The 17,522-nt window shown below is 35.6% G+C and overlaps 1 protein-coding gene across 1 annotated transcript in view; it reads left to right on the top strand.

Annotated features, from left to right (window-relative positions):
* The first annotated feature begins 234 nt into the window (after nt 1-234).
* Nucleotides 235-17,522, top strand: part of Ranbp21 (exportin-5-like protein Ranbp21) — a 425,699-nt gene continuing 408,411 nt past the window's right edge. The window contains exon 1 of the mRNA XM_090399635.1: nt 235-266. The gene's annotated coding sequence lies outside the window, so the exon portion shown is untranslated. The remainder of the gene's footprint in view (nt 267-17,522) is intronic.

Genomic DNA, 17,522 nt, shown 5'->3' with positions numbered 1-17,522 from the left:
TTGTTCTCTAGGATCATTAACTATGAAAGATGCTTTTAAACAATAAGTTATTTAAATGTATTTTTAACATTTCATTGCTTGCTATCCGATAAGCATATTAGGTTCAGCTTCACTACGCAACTGTTAGCAAATGAAAGGTACATCTTGATCTCGTTTAGCGCGCACAATGTTAATCAACATTAAGCTTAACCAAGCACTGCAAAATATTTTTCAACAAGAATTCTGAGGAAAGAACAAATAAATGCAAGCTTCACATCATAATCCAGGTAATGTTATTTAATGAGATTATTAACGCCATTGAAAAATTTGACCATAGTACTTATATCATTTATAAAATTAATATGACATTGGAAAAGAAAGCCAACCTTTCTGGTTGACTTTTACGAATATGCAGATAATTGCTATGAGAGCTGTTGACTAAAAGAGAACAAATGTAATATGAAAAATAAATGAAAAAATTATCTAATCTGCATTAATTAAAAAAATCCTATACGCAATAAGTTGGGATGACTCGTGTAGGTGGCATTATTTGTCTCTTTCAATTCCATACTTGGAAATGTAACATGCTCCAGAAACACAGATTTATATCTTACTCCCCCCCCCCCTTTTTTTTTTTCGAATAATACCCGAGAAGTACAAGAACGCGTTTTGTCGACTGATATATCTATGAAATTAAATGTATGAAAAGACAATGCAATTCCTGTGAGGGGGAGGGGGTTTGCTAAGCAATTAACATTGCAAAATATAAAACAAAAAAAATACCCAAGTAACTATATAAAAGACAATTAATAAACGCTGGCCTGTATTTTTTTTTTTTTAATTTTTTATGCAGCATAATTTCACCCTAAGAAACTCAAGATCATCTTCATGAAATTTCAGTATAGCGCATTGAACTAGATATATTGAGAAGAAATATTAAATTATTTGCTTTTGCTATCAAAAGCAGAGTTTATTTTAAAACAGTTTCTTCCCAGCTTTTTCTCTACTCTCCGCTTGTCATTTTTATTTCTGAATTGATCATCCGAGCTGCCAAATTTTTTTAAACTCAAAATGGTTTCTAAAATATAAAATATTATGCAAAGAATTGTTGCTCTTCGGGATAAAGAATGTTAATTCACTATTAATTAACTTTGTTATATTCAGACAAGAAAACGTTTAAAAAGTTTCGTTATATAATTTAAATGTAATAGATACTGTGATAATGAAATGTGAGCAATTTCGCAAAACAGCTAATGTAATACTTCTCGAAATCGAAATATACAATATATTGATTCATAATACAAATTAATTGAAGTGTCAAAAATAAAAAAGACTTACGTGGCTTTCTGATACATTGCTATAAAACTCCAGAACATTCATTTTATTTATGCAAACTCCTGCACATTATTACATGTGATATTGTACCAATGGCTAGGGGTGAGAAGGGAGAAATCTCAATTTGCTACATTCGTTTTGGATCTGAGCTCTACAATTCTATGCTACTTTGTTTCTGCATTCTTGTCTTCTACGGTCACATTACTCAGTCATCTGGGGTGGTCTATTCAGAAGTATTCATTTCCTGGAGAGAAGCCTTGTGAAACTGTCGTTTACAACTAGTAAATTCAAAATTTTTCTTGAGCATCAGGATTTCAGTGCAATTTTATGTGAACCTAAATTATGTGCTTGTTGATACAGCCGTTTCCACTCACAAAGTGGTAACCTGCGCTTCCATTCAAAATACGCAACTCGGATAGCCAGACAAATATAAACATTAGCTTACTTAATAAGTTATAATTAATAGTACTAACTGTCTATCATTCCACCCCCCCCCCTTTCATAGTAGTGGTTCAAAGAAAAGGTACAAATCTTCCAGTTTCATGTTATTCAGTGGACTAAACTGCCGGTGAACATCACGAGGAATTAAATAAAAACAAACCCCCGACGATAACAAAATGCACAGAATTAAATAGTTACATTCTGTGATATTTGAATGATCCTTTAAAAGTATATATATATATGTGTGTGTGTGTGTGTATATATATATATATATATATATATATATATATTCAGTTACGAGATGTCTGTTGCTATCAAATTGGTATTTTAAAAGGAGAAAGTTGAGGATCGCTAAGGAAAAAAAATATATATATATTTGCCATAGGATACAAAAGATTAAGTCATGACTGGCTAAGCTTCTTTTTTTTTTTTCCACCAAAGTGAAAAGATGTAGCACTTTCTCATAAATATTATCGTATTATTGTTTTAGTATTTATTTTATTTTATTATTTTATTTGGAGGTGTTATGTAATAATAATAATAATAAATCGATACCTGTACTATCTAAAAAAAGACTTCTATTTCCCCCCCCCCTCCTCATTTAGCACCATTTCTAGTTGAAATTACAAAATAAAGCAAATCTTTTTCACATGTGTAGTAATAGTATATTTAAGTTTTCCTGTATCTGGGCTTTAGTATTTTTTTTTTTTTAATTCGAGAAGTTTATTTTATTTCATTTTATTGATTTTTCAACTAAGTTTACTATTCTTTTAATATATCTGCACGCACACACAAAAGGTCGGTAGAGTGAAAATAATAATGAAAAGGGAGAAAGAAGAATTACATTTGACTGTTCAGATATGAGATAAATCTGTTGTGGTGGAGTAAATCCAACGTATTTAACAACAATTATAGATAAGTCGTCAGTGAGGTTTTGAGAGGATAGGTCTCCTCAAACATCCCAGTGAAAACCACGTTTAGGCAAATATTAATGTGTTATCAGTTGGTAATATCAGTGGTTCTGCAACTGAAGCAAACCATTACTATTAACGCTACTGTCAGGATGGGTGAAGCACAAATGCTTTTCATATTCCCCTTTGTCTGTAATGAGAGTTATTTGAGAGAGGGAGTTTTGTGAGCAATTAAGCTCGCCCTCTGGGAGCAGTTGTATTAGGTATGATCAGTTGGGAGTACAATAACCTTCGGTCTTTTATATTTGTAGTAATCTGTTTCATTGTAATTGACAGCTTGTACGATCAGCGGGTTTGAATGTGAACTTGACTTGACAAAGAATTTTTCTGCGAGATTGTGGAGAAGGGAGGAAATGTATGGAATGCCGGTTTCACGATGAATCTGTGAATTTCTGATAAATCATGGTGCATCCAGGATCATCCTCAGGCATTTATTTTGGACTCTTTGTAGTTTTGAAATGTTTGATCGTGAGGTGTGACTCCATGCTGGTGAGGCGTAGGTAATGACTGGACGTATGACCATACGGTAAAGTAGTAATTTATTTTGTAAGTTCAGTTTACTCTTGTGATCATTGGGTAGAGCTGAGCAATGACTTTACAAGTCTTGGAGCCGATGAGATTGATGTGTTTACCAAAAAGGAGTTTCTTGTTCAGTAATACCCCAAGGTATTTGGTCTCTGATTGCCATGGAATCTTTTGACCAGAGAGCGAGATGTCTTCTTTAATGCAGCCCTTTCTTCTAGAGAACATCATAGCTGAGCTTTTGATGGGTTCACCTGAATCCTCCGTTCGTGGACCAGTTATCTAGCGCGTTGATACTTCCTTGGAGTCTAGTGATTGCTAGGCGAGGGCTGAGCGACCTTGCTAGAATAGCGGTGTCGTCGGCATAAAGGTGCCGTAATGGTCATTCTTGAGTTAATAGGGATCAATGACACAATTCCAATGAGTTTTACTTGCATGTATCTTTCACTAATGTATGAGTATATGAGTTTCACTAGTTTAATATGGATATTGTCTTCAATTAGTTTGAAGATAAGCCCTCGATGCCAGACCTTATCAAAGGCCTCGGCAACATTTAAAAATACAGCAGCAGTGTGAAGGTGTCAGTTAACACCATGGGTGATATATTCCGTAAGTAGGTGAATTTGTTGCACTGTCTTGTGAGCTTTACGAAACCCAAATTGCTCATTTGGAATTATTTTCTGTTTGTCCACTGCTGATTGTAGTCTTGATAGGATAACCTTTTCTGTTACTTTGCCAAGGCAGGAAAGAAGACTGCTTAGCCTGTATCTTTGGGGAAGCTGTGGGTAATTACTGGGCTTTTTCAGAGGTATAATGTCAGCGATTTTCCAATCTATGGGAAAGTACTGGAATCTTAAGATGGAATTCGTAATATTAACTAGATGAATTGTTTCTAAATTAGAACATGATTTATATAAAATAAGACCCAATATATATAAGATTTCGAAACGCTTAAATGCAGATACCAAAGAAAACATAAAATTAAACACTGAATTAAAATTAAAAGAATTTCTAAATTACTACACAGAACTGTGGACAGACAAATATTTTAAAAAAGACAACTGGCAAACAATTAACGAAAATGAAAAGGAAATAACGGAAGAAGAATTAGAAATCAGCCTGAAAGAGACAGTAAACGGAAAATCTCCTGGAGAAGATAAGATAGGTTCAGAACTATATCAATACGCAGGAACAAGATTCAAAGGAAGACCCTCATTATTTTTAAATAAAATTTACTCAACTAGTATCCCCCCAATAGAATGGAAAAAGGCAATTATGATTCCTATCTTTAAGAAAGGTAATAGAGATGACCCTAAAAACTATAGAGGTATAAAAGGTAACTAAATTCCTGTTACAAAATATATAGCAGAATCTTAAATAACAAACTAATGAAATATTCCGAAAACTTTATTCTAGAGGTACAGAATGGATTTAGAAAAGGACGATCATGTATAGACCCAGCCTTCTGCCTAAAATTAATAATAGAGAAAAGAAGAGAATATAATTTAGAAACACATATTGCATTTATTGACTTTGAAAAAGCATTTGACAAAGTTAAAAGAAACATATTATTTAACATATTAAAAGAAAGACAAATACCAAATAATATCCTAAAAGCTGTCACAAGTATATATGAAAATAATCAAATACAAATAAGATTAAATCACGAGCTATCATATACAAGAGAGATAAACCAAGGGGTCTGATAGGGATGTCCCCTCTCAGCAACTCTTTTTAATATCTACTTAAATGAAATAATAATAAAATGGAGTAAAAATTTACATCAAGGAATTAAACTTTTACCCACAGTTAACCTACACACTCTCCTCTTTGCAGACGACCAAATAATAATTACAAATTCTGAAGATAACTTACAGAAAGCTATTTTAAATCTAAATGAGATATCCAAAGATTATGGTATGATAATATCAACGGAAAAATCAAAAACTATGGCCTTTAAAGGACAAGATCCAGCAAGAACTAAAATAGTATTAGATAACAAGATCTTAGAACAGGTGAATTCATTTAACTTCCTAGGATGTATGATCCCATATGAAAATGAAAAAGATATAAACGTAAAAATTGCAAAATATTTAAAAATAACAGGTGTAATCAACTCTATATTTAAACCAAATCTAGTTCAAAAACAAACCAGGCTAAAAGTATACAATACATTAGCCTTACCGGTCTTAATGTATGGAAGCGAAATCTGGACAATAAAACAAAAAGACAAAGATTAACTACAGCAGAAATGAAGTTTATGAGAAAAACTGCAAAGTATACCCTATTTGATCACAAAAGAAACGAAGATATTATGAAAGAATTAAACCAAGAACCAGTAATAGAAGAAATTAAAAAATATAAACATAAATGGATGGAACATGTTCAAAGAAAGAAAACAAAAAGATTACCAAAACAAGCCTTAAAGTACAAGCAATTAGGAAAAAGAAAACCAGGACGTCCTCTTAAACGATTCAATGATGATTTCTAAAGCCGCAACAGGCCATGCTAGGCCTAAATCCTTGATACGTATGATGATGGACTAGATGAATTATGGCTTTTCTTGAGAGTAGCTTTATTATTCTATTGGTAATGCCGTTGGGGCCGGGAGCCATTTTGTTCTTCAGATACGATATAATATTGATTATTTCTGTTGGAGATGTGGGGATGATGATTTCTGAATCATCTTTAGGCTGTCTTAATGCTTTTCTAACTTTATGATGAACATTGTAAATTAAATTAACATTTAAGTTTTTATAAGATGGACTGCATTGCTTTTCCAGATTGTCAATTAGGGCTTCTACTTTTTCTTCATCTGAGTGTGCAATTCCAAGATTGGTCTTCATAGGGAGGAAGGGGTTGTCTTTTGGTAGGAAGAGATTTTATAAATTTCCACATGGAGTTATCTTCTGGTTTGATTTCCGTGAGTTTGGATAGGAATTCCTGTGTATATGGAGGGCTTCTCGAACTTCTCTATTCAGGTTGTTTAAGGTTTTTTGTCTTGTAGGGACTGTAGTATTGTGATATCGCTTTGTTTTTGGCCGTAATTAGGTCCATTATCTCTTCTGGGATCCAGTTGGATGCGTGGAAGACAGTGGTTTGAGTGACTAATGCTATTACTGTGCTGATTTGCCTAGTTAAATTGCTTACAGCTAGGTCTATCTTATTTTTTGCGAATGAGAGGGGTGTGCCGATGTGGACTGGAAGTACCTTAGAGAGCTTGTCCCATGCTAAGAAAGAATGATGGGGAGAGAGCTGATCCTGGAGTCCTAGCTTGAGCAGGATGGGATTATGATCTGAGTTAAGCTCTTCTAATGCCTCCAGCTAGTATTGATATCTGATGTTCCTGAGGATAACTATGTGTAATACGTCAGAACCTCTTGATGGGCTATAGAGGATGGGCTCAGTGGGTCCACCTACCTACTATTGATGAGTTGAGTAACGTGTAGTTAAATAAGGTACGGCCTTTGGAGTTGATTGACGAACTGAACTGAGCCGTATGTTTGGAGTTGAGGTCTCCTGTTATAATTATGGAATCCTTGGAGCCGAGGATGGAGTCTAAGTCTGCTGTCAATAGTGGAATGCTGGGAGGATTGTATGCTGCATAGATTTTAGGTTTCCCTGCGTTATTTGTGTGCACCTCTACATGTGTCACTTCAAGGTTTAGAGTTTGGGGGCTGGTCAATGCATTGTGGCTCAAATAATTTTTAATAAAAATAGCTGTGCTGCCTCCACTAGAGTTAAGTCTGTCTGTCCTATATAGAATTTAACCTCTTAGTCTTGGGTTTTTTGATGGTCTGAGGTGGGATTCACTGATCAATATTATGTCTGGATTGTATCTCTTTGAGAATTTTTGCAGCTCAAGAATTTTATTTGTTAAGCCATTTGTATTCCATGCTATTATCATGAGGGAATTCGGTTTGAATTTTTTAAACATTATAGAGAGCTGTTAATATGGATCTTTTTAAATCTCTTTTTGGAAGATGGTGAGGTGCTTGCTTTGCTGAATTCCTGCATCATTGTTGCAAGTGAAGAGGTTAGAACTGATGTGGGTTCGGAGCTTGTTTGCTCTTGCGATGAAGGAGTCTGAGTTCTTACCGCCTGCGCATATGATTTGGACATGACTGAAGGTCAAGTGCCTTCCTGTGCTTCTGAATGTGAGGTATTATGATCTGGAGGGCGACCTACTTGGTTGTTTATTGTGTCATTGCTTGGTTCGAGCATGGTTCGTTCTTGTTGATCCACTGTTTTTTGGATGAAAAAGGCATCCCTTGTAATTAGCGGGATTTGGTCCTCTACAGTTGGCACAGCAGGCAGGTGCGGATCTGGGCTCGGTGCGTTTGTTTGGTGACCACCACATTTCAGGCATCTGTAGGCAGCTCTGCACAGCTTTTGGGCTGCCTGAACCTTTTGCATCTGTGACACCGCCCTGCCAATGCCTTCTTCCTTAGAGGTTCGGTTGTAATTTTGAGCTTAAAAATGTCAGTTACTTCATAAATTCTTTTTTGTGTATTGCTGATTTCGACCAGCACCAGCGGCATTGGCCTTTTATCTGAACTCAGCATCCTACTGACTTTGATTGGGGTCAATCCTTGACTGAGGAGGTCTGTTGTGAGCTCATCAGTGGAGATGCCCTCAGCAACCCCTCTTAGAACCACTTTTAAATTTTTCTCGCTTGCTAGCGCGAAGGTGTGGAAGGAAAATTTGGAGTTGTCCAGCATTTTCGTCATCACGCGATAATCTGTAACAGTGGCAGGATGAATCTTTACAACCTCGTCAGTATTTCTTCATCATCATCATCATACGCATCAAGGATTTAGGCCTAGTATGGCCTGTTCCGGCTTTAGAAGTCATCGTTTAAGAGGACGTCCTGATTTTCTTTTTCCTAATGGCTTGTACTTTAAGGCTTGTTTTGGTAATCTTTCTGTTTTCATTCTTTGAACGTGTTCCATCCATTTATGTTTATATTTTTTAATTTTTTCTATTACTGGTTCTTGGTTTAATTCTTTCATAATATCTTCATTTCTTTTGTGATCAAATAGGGTATGCTTTGCAGTTTTTCTCATAAACTTCATTTCTGCTGTTGTTAATCTTGTTTGTCTTTTGTTTTATTGCCCAGATTTCGCTTCCATACATTAAGACCGGTAAGGCTAATGTATTATATACTTTTAGCCTGGTCTGTTTTTGAACTAGGTTTGGTTTAAATATATAGTTGATCACACCTGTTATTTTTAAATATTTTGCAATTTTTGCGTTTATATCTTTTTCATTTTCATATGGGATCATACATCCTAGGAAGTTAAATGAATTCACCTGTTCTAAGATCTTGTTATCTAATACTATTTTAGTTCTTGCTGGATCTTGTCCTTTAAAGGCCATAGTTTTCGATTTTTCCGTTGATATTATCATACAATAATCTTTGGATATCTCATTTAGATTTAAAATTGCTTTCTGTAAGTCAATCGAAGGTGAGTTAGCCGATCTCATACGGAGGTAGCAGGGTTTTTTCCTCCCGGAAACTCGGGTTTTTCATCCCGCATACATACAAATATGTTTATATACAAATAATATGTTTCTTTTAACTTTGTCAAATGCTTTTTCAAAGTCAATAAATGCGATATTTGTTTCTAAATCATATTCTCTTCTTTTCTCTGTTATTAATTTTAGGCAGTAGACTAGGTCTATACATGATCGTCCTTTTCTAAATCCATTTTGTACCTCTAGAATAATATTTTCGGAATATTTCATTAGTTTGTTATTTAAGATTCTGCTATATATTTTGTAACATGAATTTATTATACTGATATCTCAATAGTTTTTAGGGTCATCTCTATTACCTTTCTTAAAGATAGGAATCACAATTGCTTTTTTCCATTCTACTGGGGGGGGATACCAGTGAATAAATTTTATTTAAAAATAATCAGAGTCTTCCTTTGAATCTTGTTATTGCGTATTTATATAGTTCTGAACCTAGCTTATCTTCTCCAGGTGATTTTCCGTTTCTTGTTTCTTTCAGGCTGATTTCTAATTCTTCTTGAGTTATTTCCTTTTCATTTTCGTTAATTGTTTGCCAGTTGTCTTTTTTAAAATATTTGTCTGTCCACAGTTCTGTGTAATAATTTAGAAATTCTTTTAATTTCAATTCAGTTTAATTTTGTTTTCTTTGGTATCTGCATTTAGGTGTTTCAAAATCTTATATACATTGGGTCTTATTTTATATTAATTATGTTCTAAATTAGAAAAAAATTTATTCCATGATTCTCTGTCTTTTTTTGACTTCTCTTTTAGCTATGGCTCTTATTCTTGTATATTCTATTTCATCTTCTAATCTTTTACTGCTTAACCATTTGTGATAGGCTTCTTTTTTCTTTTTGATTATTTCTTTGATTGTATCATCCCAGATCTTCAGTTTTTTTCTTTTATTGAATTTTTTGGTCTTTCCTAAGCTTTCATTTGCTGCTGCATTTAGTATCGTTTTTATATTAAGCCATTCTATTTCTACATTTTGTTTTATTTTATCTAGATATTGGTTAATTCTTTGTTCATATAGCCATTGTACATTTGTGTCATTCAATAGTCTAGTTTTATAAGCAAATGTTTCAATTTTTCTTTCTGTTCTTGTTACTTGTTGCCATTTAGGTGGTAATCTTAATTTTATTTTAACAAGGAAGTGGTCACTGCTTATTTCATATCCTCTGTGAACTCTAACATCTAGTGAAAATTTTGATGTCTTTTGGTTTAATATAAAGTAATCTAATATTGATTTTCATCCTCTTGCTGCCGAAGTATATTTATGTATGTCTTTATGTTTATAGAAGGAATTCATTATTTTTAGGTTATTATAAACTACAAAGTCGATCAATTTTTTACCATTTCTGTTTAGAGTGTGTTCTCCATGTATTCCTATATTATTATTAATTTTCGTGTTTCCAATTCTTGCATTTAAGTCTCCTGCTAAAATTATGTAATCATTTTTATTTATTTTATTATATATGTTTTGTAGCTGATTATAAAAATCAATATTATCCTGTTCTCTTCCTTCTTCTGGGGCATATAAAACAATTATTGTTAAATAGCCTCTATCTATTTTTATTCTAGCTTCTATTATTCTTTCATTCCATAATTTATGTTTTAACTGTTTTGAAAGGGAGTTATGAATCCAAATCATGACTCCTGCTTGTGCTCTTTGGTCTCTGTCGACTCCACTGTATATCACATTAAAATTTTCAGTTCTCATAGTTCCTTTTAATTTCTTTTTTGTTTCAGTGATTACTGCTATTTTAAAATTTCTTTCATTTAATAACTGGTCTAATTCTATTTCTTTATATGCTATTCCTCTTACATTTCAGTTTGCTATGGTATTATATTTTGTCGTTTCCATTTTCGTTTTCCCTTTTCCATTCCAGGGTCGTTTCCCATAGATTCAATCCGATTATCTTTTTCTGTCAGCTTACAAGTATGGTTATGTTCTCCATGTCAGGGGACTAGCCTGACGATGGAATAGTTCAGTGGTAGGGCTGCTACCTTAAGGCTTCTGAACTCGCCTTCTTCCGAATTTAAACCCATAGGAGGAATAGGGTATATTGAAGGGGAAAGGGTAGATTATAGAAGAAATATAGTAAGGTTTATAGAGAGGACATAGTTGTGAGGCCAGAAATGAAAAGACCCCATGGCCCTCGAGTACTCTAATAGCACAAGGGTCATAAAGTAAGAAGTCAACTGATAAGGCCTTCCTATAAGGCCTTATCAGTTGGCTGATAAGGCCTTATAGGAAAGATTAAAGTAAGTGGGTCTTCCTCAAAGTAGAAGAAGGAGAGGATAGATCCAGCTAGGGGTCCATGGGAGTGCCGCTTCCCTTATAATCAAGATGATTGCCCTGTTGGTCCACGAGAGTCCTTATTCAGTATATTCGGACCCCCCCACCATATATATATATATATATATATATATATACACACACACACACACATGGTGGGCTCCCCTATCCGCTACCCAGGGGACGCACTCTCTAGTGGTTACAGGGTCCCCTGAGAAGTCAGTATTTCTTGCCCAGGAGAAATTGATATTTTGTTCCCCTAGGGACCTTGAGGCTATGGTCCATTTTTTTTTATCTCTAAGAATAACTGGAGGGACCTTTTCTTTTTTATCTTGAGTGACTAGAGTGTCGTGTGTTGTTACATCTTCCATTTCATCTACAGATGTTCTGTCTTTTATTAGATTGTTCCTCCTGAGAACAATCGAACTGTCTGGGAGTCTTTGTAGGTGGAACAGGTGTAAAGCCATCTTCCGTGTCCACATCATCTTCCATGTCATTAACTTGAGTGAAGAGATTCACACAACCAGGATAATCCGTTTCGAATTTCTTTAAGATGAATTTAAGAATGCCAATGTGACATATCTTTGTTTAAATTTTGCATGGCATCCTTAATGTCACCCTCCCAAGTACTTTTCGCCTACTCCCCGTATACGGAAGAAAAAAGGCGTTAGCTGATTTTTTTTTCCCTTAATGTCTTTTACGTTCTCCATCCTTGTACAACGTTTGTAATCAAGGAATATTCCAATGTCTTTAAATGTTCCTGTCTACCTTGGAGGATTTACTGACAAATCCCTTGGAGTCACGTAAGAGTCTACCAGCTAAACAATTTATAATCGCAAAAATTGACACAAAAATGAAGAAAGTTTACCTCTAAATATCATTCGGATTATCCCGAAAATATCACACTAATCAAAACGCGAGACTAATAATAAATACACGTAAACGCTAATTAACGCCATCTTTGCCACCCTCAACCAAATCTTTACTGAAGCAAACTCTCGCATTTGTTATATATATATATAGTTGGAAAAAAAGGATGAAAAAAAGTGATAGCTCCGGTTCTTTAAAAACAGATGTTAAAGGTATTTAACTTAATTTATATTTTACGCTAGTACTGTTCTAAAATATCCTGAATTATGTCGTATAAATTGACACATCTAGGCTTTAGTATTAGCAAGATTCACTTGCTAAAATATTGAAAAATACTTCTAGGTTTTTAATGTTTATTTTATTAGTATAATGAAATTGCATAAGTTCAATAATTTAATTGAAAATACTCTTACTAATATTATTTAAACAGAGATCAAATTCAGGTGAGTATCGATTTTTCCTCTCAGTTTCTTTGTTTATTGTGTGAATTTTTTTAGACATCTGATTATAAAAATCCATTAAAGCATGTTTTTTAAATTTATTTTGACAAATTTTGCACGGCGGTGTAATTTCAGTCATCCTTGCCTACAGAGTGCATTATAGGTACGATAAATCCCCCCCCCCCTCAAACTAGATTAACTTTTTTCTGATTTCAAAGTCGATTTTGGGCGCAGAATTATTTTACCCCCACATCTGGGTCATCATTAGGAGCATTGTTAAACTAGGAGGCAGTGAGAAAACATTCAATTCCATCGATGATTAGATGCGAAGATCAGTTGCCTACTAATGTGCAACCAGTTAATGGCTAGAAAAAGTGCTGCCCGCTGTCTTTGGGCAAAGTTGAAAAGCCGTTACGGAATTTTCTTTATAATTGTTATTAACTGAAGATTCACTGTGTGTGTGTGTTGTGTGTGTGTGAGAGAGAGAGAGAGAGTGTGTGAGAGAGAGAGAGAGAGAGAGAGCTTTCTCTTGGGAAAACCTACGCATTTTATTCTCCTATTTTTCCTTTACTAACTTTATAAAAATACATCAACATAAACTTCAATTGTACGCTGCAACAGTGCAACTGTATCCCAGTAAAATATCTGCGAGAAGGGAACTGACGGAGTTTGAAATAGGCGTTGTGATAGAATGCCACGTGACAGGCCTATCTATTCGGCAAATTGTTGAAAAATTGGGCCATCCCAGGTCATTAATCGGTAATACCATACTGAGATGAAAGCGGCGCAGGAAGTCAACTGCAAAGGCTACCCGCAGTGTACTACCTACAGCGCTCACCGAACGTGAAAGTAATGTGCTACAATGGATAATAGGTATAAACCGCCATTCGTCGGCTGACACACACTGAATGTGGAGTTCCGGGCATCAACTATAACACGAATCTGCACAAAACGTTTCAGAACAAGGCTCACAACATTGCAATATGCAAGTCCCACATTACCTGAACAAACATGCAACATCCTCCTCAGTGGTGCAAAAAGCATGTACAATGGGACGTCGAAGCTTGGAAAGCTATATTATGGAGAGGCGAATCATGCTACATCCTCTGCCGAGGAGATGGATGGGTGTGGTTGCGGCGGATTCTCGGGAAACGGTTATTACCAGAGTGCATAACCCCAAACTGTGAAATTTGGAGGTGACGGTTTTGATGGTATGGTCCTGCTTTGGCCTTAAACCTCTGTAATGCTACGAACATTGAACTTCGAGAGGTATCCGAACAATCTGGGCAATCTATTTTCTGGTGTTTCCACAGAACGCCATTGGTTTCTTTCAGCAAGACAATGCACCGTGTCATAAACTGCTGGGGTTTGTGAATATGAACATTACAACACTTGCTAGCCCTCCACCGAGCCCTGATTGCTACTCTATTGAACATCTGTGGGATGAACAGGAGCATTGGTTGAAGTTAAGAGATGCCCACCGCACAACAGCCCAGGACCTCATTTACATATCTACAGGAAAAAGAATCAAAATTCCCATTGATGGCTATCGTACGCTTGTCAAAATTATGCCCAGTAGGATTGCTGCAGTCATTGCGTCTTATAACGATGGCGCTATTTCTTTCCAATCAGTATATATATATGAAAAAATATATATATTAGAAAAAAAAAATTAGAAGGTGCTCATTGATTTTAGCAACTATTTTTGTAGGAATGAAAGAAATCTATAAATCATGAAAATTGGAAATATTTATAATATATGTAACGGCAGAGATAACTCAAAATTAAAAGCACGTTACATTGCACACAAAAATTAACTGTTAAAGTTGGTACTAAAAGGTTGTTCGTTATAGCCAAGTAAATTGTTTGTTCTAAGGATATATCAAGCTGGAATGAATATTAACCTGACTAGTTGGGACACATGCCATTGCTTAATATGATCTCCACTTTTGTATAATTCCACTTTTAAGGAAACCTTTTTCTGCATATGATGATATATGGTTTTTTTAACCATGGAAAGTATTGAATGAGTGAAATGATTTGCGAAAATGAATGTCCTCATGCAGAATATATTTCCAAGACGATATTATTATGGCTTAATTGGCATCCCACGTTGAATCTTCTGACTCTACAGAAAGAAAGTAAAACAAGTAATTTTTTAAACTACAGTGAAGGTGCCTGTGTAGCCCTGTGGAAATGGCAGTTGCGTCCATTCTTGAAGAAAGACTGTTTCAAGTTCGATTCTAGTCGCCGCCCAGAGGGTCCTTTTTCAGTAGTACACACAACTCATGCAAATCGACATTAGAAATCGCTGCTTCAAACAACAGTATACATTATTAGACTACCAGATGGCAGAAGTTATCTGGCATACTTTCCTTCCCGAATGCCTTTTGATCATGTAGCGATAGCTATGATAAGTGACAGGCAAAGGGTGGGAAAAGACTAGCCAGTCATCTTTAAAAAGAACAAAGAAAGGGATAAAACTGCCACGCCTATAGGAGAAAAAAAAGGCGTTAGTGAATTATTTTTTGACTCAACACAAAATAAGTCTCTTTTGTTAATTTAAAAAAAAAGTTATGATAAAGTTCAATACTTATGTTCCTTTAGTGATTTTTCTTCCCTTACTTATTGGTCACTCAAACCAAGGTAGTGCTAGTTGATAAACTGGAAGAGGTTCACTAGTCAGCGAAGTCCACATGTTGTAGCATGCCAGCAGAAAAGTGTAATCTTGAGTTAAATGTTAACTGAAAAATTAAAGCAAGGCATGTACCGTTTTCCTACAAATTGTATATTTCATTTCAAAATGTGCAATTCATTTGCAAAGTGTATCTGGTTCTGATATACTACATAAGTTTGTGTACTTGTCCGGAAACTTCTAGACATTTATCCATTCTCCGTGTATTGCTGAAACAAATATATATTTCTTGAAGTTCGGAAATACAAAATCTTCAATATAGAATTAACTTAGAAAATCTCTCATGAGTACTCTTGTTGACTCACAGGAACAAACTTTTCTCGCCTACATTTCTAGTGGTATTTCCGCATTGCTCAGCAACTGATTTGATGATACACTCAGTTCGCAGATCAACAATATGTATTAATGCCTAATGTGTATTTGAGGATAATTCACCCGAATCTTACATAAAGAGTTTAAAAACAGTTCGGCTCATCAGATTCACTTTTTCTTGCTTATCATGTGAAATCATATTGCATGATTGCTGATATCGCACTTGCAACATTTACCCATTACATGAAACTGGCCTGAGATTGAATCTCCCCCTCTAGTAATACCAGGCACATTTTCTAACAACGAAACTGAAAGTGAATTAGCCTCATATAGAGATATCAAGGCTTTACTTCAGGAGATCGGGTTTTTTCATCCTTTATACTGGCAGGATAGCTTACGCAATTAATTACACTGACCTCTTAATTGACTACAAAATAGAAGCTGTTTAATTGTTTTGTTATCAGTGGCATAATTACCATATCGCAAACTACTTAATATCTTCAGTATAGAATTCATAGTCATTCGAGATTATGAGTTTAATCAATCGAATGAAAGTGCGTCTGCACGGTTAGCCTAGTGGCTATGTGCTTCGTAACCATATGCCTGGTGAGGGAGTGTCCTAGGTTCGATTCCCGTCGACGACGTGAGGAGCTTAAGGATCTTCTTCAGTCATAGCCAAGTTAGCCGGTCTTGGGTATGGGCAACAGCGGTTTTTCCGTCAGTTTATCTGAGGTTTTTCATCCCGCAAGCAGGCAAACTGGACCCGTGAACACACAGGATACAGCCATAGGATATAGTACTGCAAGGAAGGCAACGGGAAACCACCTTGCTCATAAACATCTCTCTCTCTAGTATGGTAGCATATTGCTGCCACTTCCCAGCCGTATGGCAGAAGGGAATAGACAGATAGAATGAAAGTGCTCACTACAAATATCATGTCATTATGTCCAGTTGTCATGATCCACGAGATTTTTCGTAGTTGTTTGGAGGACTTATTCATATATCTTTTACTTTTCTATTTTTTCTGTTTTGGACTACTATACAAGTAGATTTTAGCTGGCATTCCATTAGATCTAGTCCAAATTATAAAATCATTTCTTAGTGGCAGACGAATGCAAGTCAAACTAAATGATATATTATCTACCCAGCGACGAATCTTGGCAGGAGTGCCTCAAGGGTCCCTACTGGCACCGATACTTTTCTCGATTTACATGGCGGACATACCGCACAATCCAATGTCATCTATCGTTGCCCTATACGCAGACGACACAGCTATACTATCCAGATCTATTAAGCCGCGCCTTGTCACCAAGAAACTGCAATAAAACTGAAATTAGAGCACTGGTTCTCGGTATGGAGATTGCAAGTAAACCCTCAGAAGAGTATCGCCGTTCTCTTCACTAAAAATTCAATATCTCCTAAAGATGACATCTGCCTAATTAATACCAAAATTCCCTGGAAAGCAGAAGCCAAATATCTCGGTGTACTGCTAGACAGAAAACAACCTTCAGTCCACACACACAAACGCATCATGTACAAAGGTATCAAAAATTATTGCACAGATTTACCCTCTTATCAACAGGAACAGCAAGCTGGATACCAAACTTAAACTACGCCTTTATCAGTTGATGATTCGACCTATTATTACTTATGCGTCCCCATCCTGGAGTCACCCCTCAAGTACAAATATCCTCAAACTACAGAGAGTGCAAAACAAATGTCTCCGCATTATCTTAAACGCACCATGGTATATCAGAAATGTCCAACTCCACCGGGATACAAATATCCCCTACATCTACTCTTTCCTGCAATCTTCAGCAGTAAAGTTCTTCTCAGCATCGTCTTCCTATCCAAATGAACTTGTACAACAAGCGGCAAATTATGACGAAACAGATTTCTCCAAAGATAGGAGACCTAAGGCCATCCTAATTCCTAACGAGGATCTATAACTCGCACCCACCTGCGCAGAGCACTTAACTCATAAACGTTTCCCTACACAGCAACCTTATCAGATAGCAGGGATTATAAAAGCATTTTGCTTCGCCCTTACAGACAGCATCGTTTTGCGTCCGTCGGATTTGGATTTGATTGTCTGTATGGGACGTGGCCGTAAGCATAAACTATTTGCAAAGCTTAATTAA

The sequence above is a fragment of the Typopeltis vanoorti genome, chromosome 10 (assembly GCF_054136105.1).
Source record: "Typopeltis vanoorti isolate ZY-2024b chromosome 10, IOZ_Tvanoo_1.0, whole genome shotgun sequence".
NCBI classification, from domain to species: domain Eukaryota; kingdom Metazoa; phylum Arthropoda; class Arachnida; order Uropygi; family Thelyphonidae; genus Typopeltis; species Typopeltis vanoorti.
The sequence above is the reverse complement of the archived record's forward strand: the minus strand, read 5'-3'. Positions and strand labels throughout refer to the sequence as shown.